The sequence below is a fragment of the Lactuca saligna genome, chromosome 9 (genome assembly GCF_052625555.1).
Source record: "Lactuca saligna cultivar CGN05327 chromosome 9, ASM5262555v1, whole genome shotgun sequence".
NCBI lineage: Eukaryota > Viridiplantae > Streptophyta > Magnoliopsida > Asterales > Asteraceae > Lactuca > Lactuca saligna.
The window spans coordinates 53,728,405-53,733,105 of record NC_136425.1 but is presented as its reverse complement, the minus strand read 5'-3'; positions in this window follow the sequence as shown (position 1 = coordinate 53,733,105).

The window sequence follows — 4,701 nt, the reverse complement described above, 5'->3', positions numbered from 1 at the left end:
GAATCAGACCAATAGGTAAACTTGTTATTAATCCGGGACTATGGATTAAGACATAGTTAATTGTCCCTAGTCCGGGAGTATGGATTGGGCACTGTTTTGGATCCGGGAGTATGGATCAGACCAAGAGATTAGTTTAGATCTGGGAGTATGGATTAGACCAAGAGGTTAGTTTTAGGTCCGAGAGTATGGATCGGGTGGAGAGATTAGTTTAGATCCGTGAATAGGGATAAGATAAAGAGGAAAAGTTTAGATACGAGAGTTTAGATCGTGGCGTTGTGAGGATCGATGGGGTAGGATAAAAGTTGCTTTTATGTGGTGAAATTATATAATTTTGGATGTTCTATATATATATATATATATATATATATATATATATATATATATATATATATATATTTATATGCTATAACATTGTGGGATGAAAACCCTATATGCTCACCAGGCTCCCAAGCCTGACCCACTCAGTTTAATTGAATTACAGGTATCAATACGAAGTTGCTTTGCACTGAGAGATTAAAGGAGATGTAAATCACTAGAGTAAATGAATCTATGTTCTGTTTATGCTTATGTATCTGTATCGGAACATGACATCCCGAGGTTTTATCATTTAATGAAAATACATTCTCTTTGAGAAATGTTTTGATAAGTTTTTATCATATCTTGTTTTGGGAACAAATTCCGCAACCGTTTTCTTTAAACGATTACTCTAATTTATAAAACAAAGCATAAACAAATCGGTCTTTTCTGGCTGTGAAATTGGGGATGTCACAAAAACGTTGGAGCTCGGTACAAACAACCAAGGGTTGAAGGTATTCCAAGATCGAATTTGGTTACCAAAGATGGGAGGAATAAGAAATCTTCTGATGGAAGAAGCATAGAAAACCATGTACTCGATTCATCCCGGTAGCACTAAAATGTATAGGGACCTAAAACCATACTACCGGTGGCCGACGATGAAACTCGATGTTGCAAAGTATGTGGCCGAGTGTGTTACTTGTGCGAGAGTCAAGGCACAACATCAGAAACCGTATGGGAGTTTAGAACCTTTACCTGTACCCATGGGTAAATGGAAAGATATCACGATGGATTTTGTGACTAAACTGCCCAGGACGAAGAACGGTCACGACATGATTTGGGTGGTCGTGGATCGTTTCACTAAGAGTGTACACTTCATAGCAGCCAACGAGAAGTGGTCTATGGATGAGCTCGCAAATGCTTACGTGAAGGAAATTGTAAGACTTCATAGTGTTCCTCTAACAATTGTGTCAGATCGTGACAGTCGTTTCACGTCAAGGTTCTAGAGACGCCTACAGGAGGAATTAGGTACAAAATTGTGTTTGAGTACAACATACCATCCGCAAAATGATGGTCAGAGCGAGAGAACGATTCAAGCACGTGAGGATATGATGAGCGCATGTACCCTTGATTTCTAAGGTAGTTGGGATGAGAACTTACCTTTGGTAGAATTTTCCTACAAGAACAGTTTCCACTCGAGCATCAACATGGCCCCCTATCAAGCGCTGTACGGACAGAAGTATCGTACACCATCTTATTGGCTTGAAGCTGGAGAAAAGCAGTTTATGGGCCCTGAGATAGTCCATGAGACTGCTGAAAGGTTAAAGGTGATCAGAGAAAGAATGTTAGCAGCTCAGGATTGTCAAAAGAGCTACGCTGAAAAGAAAAGGCGACCGATGACCTTCGAAGTTGGGGATTCGGTTTTGCATAAAGTCTCACCGTGGAAGGGACTTATAAGGTTCGGCAAACGAGGGAAGCTGAGTCCCAGGTTTATTGGACCGTTCAAAGTTCTTCAGAAGATTGGGAACCAAGCTTACAAACTGGAATTGCCTGAAGAACTCGATGGTATTCTTAACACCTTCCACGTGTGTTATCTGAGGAAATTCACGGGAGAAGTTCCCAACAAAATTCCAATCTCAGAATTAAAGATGGATGAGAATAAGAGGCTGATCGAAGAGCCTGAGGCAATTGTTGACCGTAAGACTAAGAAGTTACGACGCAAGTTGGTCGACTTAGTGCTAGTCCAATGGAAACATTCGAATGGGCAGAATCTCATTTGGGAAACAGAGGATGACACGATGAGCCGCTATACACATCTGTTTGCTAATGCATGATTCCAGGATAGAATCATCCTAAGGGGAAGAGAATTGTAACGTCCGGGTTTCGGGGCAAAGCATTTTTGACAATGTAATAGTCTAGGTCAACTATTATAACTCTTTTTGAAGTAATAAAGATGAAATATTTGAGTATTATGTGAATTATGTGTATTTATGTGCTTAATGTTTAATTATAAATGTATAATTAATAAAGAATAAAAATAAGTGTCAAAATTAAAGTGTGCGATAATCCCGGTATCTCTAGATAAAGTTGTAGTGGTCGAAACAAGGATTCCGGGGATATAAAGAACACCGAAATCCGAGTTATAACAAAGAAGTTATGACCCGTCGAAGTTTCACGACAGAACCGGCGCGACACCGGGAAGCGTAAATAGTGAACTTACGATAGAGCGACTTTTAGCCTTAGAAATCTAAACGAAAGTCATAGAATACGTTAAACTGATAGTGTCCATAAAAAGAACTCCCAAATCTGACTTCGTATGAAGAAGTTATGAGATTTTAACGGACCAATCCTGTCTAGACGAAAGTTATAGAGTACGTCTCCACGTACGCGTGGATATAAAGAACGTCAAAAACGGAGTTCGTATGAATGAGTTACAAATTATAATAACATATTTACGTATTAAAATAAAGTACAGATCATATATACGTACACATATATATACATATGTATATATCATTAGAAAGGTATCGACGATGCAGTCATTATAAGACTAATGTTGAGTTTCTTTCGAGATTAGTTTAGTACAAATATCATTAAATCCATTTAAAATAGTTTTATAGAGGGGTGTTTAGTTGTTTACATAACTAAAAGGTCATTAAGTAATTAGGGAGGGTAGTTTTTGAAAATTTCATTAGTATAAATAAGAGTCTTGGGCTCTCATATTTCTTACACCATTCTCTTGATTCAAGAGTCTTTCTCTTCTTATCCCCCGAACATTTCGGTCCCTCGTGATTTGACTTCACTTTCTGTAGTTTTCACTTATGCTTACCCTAATTTAATATAGCTTATATTTAAAATTAATATTGTTATTATGAACTTATAATAAATATTTGAGCTAATATTATGACTTATATAAGTGTCATTATAATATCTTTTTAACTACTCGCGGTACGAGGAATCTGGTTTAAAGGGCCGCATAGGGTTGTTGGATTTTAGCAGTGCTATACGCCAAAATGGTCCTGCCCTCTGGTGTTTTATGTCTGACCCCTGTCTGTACATAGACATAGTGGTTGGAAAGTATTGTTTAAACGCTTATATAATAATAATAATAACAACAAGATTAATATTTAGTCACGGTAAATATTAGACTAAAATCTAGTGGTAATAATACTAGGTTTCGTCGAAGGAAATTATTTTAAAGTAAACGAAGCGTTGTCCGAGTACCGAATCACCACCTTTTCAAGTGAGTGCATAGTTACTTTCATCTTACACATAAATATGAAATGTTTTATATATTACGTGCTATGTATGCATATTATCTGTATACTTGCTATCTATGCTGGATGAATGTTTTTATACAAGTTTTAACTGATTTAAACTGTATATGTATTTTATATTTACAAAAATGATGGGGTAAAACATCGGTAGATGTAATAAGACGATGTGTGATAAAATGATGAGAGGACTCGATGTTGTTGTTGTTGTTAATCCATTCATCTAGTGGAGTACAGATGACGACCACGGACTATTCTAGACAGTTCAGTGGAACGCTGATAGGCTCGCAACGTGTAGGTGTTTGTGTACGATGTGTTCACCGGTGTACTCCATCCCCCTCATGGTTGCCTTTAGGACATTTATTGCTGAGGAACCCCCTTAGCAGTAGTGTCCATCCCGATGATGATCCTTAAGATAGGTCCCTTATGATAGGTGTTTAGGGACGTAATGTGAGGATAACGGGAATGGGTAATCGGGTTATTGTTGGTCGATGAAATTAATAACCTTATTTATTGTGGGTTGAAAACCCTATGTGCTCACCAGGCTCCCAAGCCTAACCCACTTAGTTTTATGTATTACAGGTAGTGGCGCTCGAGCATAGTTGTGATGTGATGGGATGAGGGATTACAGATATAAGCTTGTAGATATGAAATAATGTAGTAAGGCTTATATTGTATTGTTAGTACTTATGTACTGTATCGAACATGACATCCCGGGTCTTTTATTGAAATACATTTCTAAGGAAATGCTTTTGATAACTCTGTATCATATTATTGTTTTGGGACAAATTCCGCAACTCTTTTATTAAAAGGTTACTTTGATTTTGAAATAAAGTATAAACAAAACCAGTTTTTTCTGGCCATGATTTTGGGGATGTCACAACTGAAGATAAGAGGGTGCATGACGCCAGAAAGGTGCTTAAATAGGGTCCAAAACCTAAAAATTAGCATTTGCAGCTTGGCTACATACGCCCAACGTACGCAAGCAATGGCCGAAATTACGAAAAAGCCATTGGTGGCCAATATTGTAAACAAATATTAACTCAAGGTCAAAAGCGACTACCTGAAAAAATGACATGTTACAACTCTCACCCACTTGAACTATACTTCGTCCTCGAAGTCTGTTGTCGCG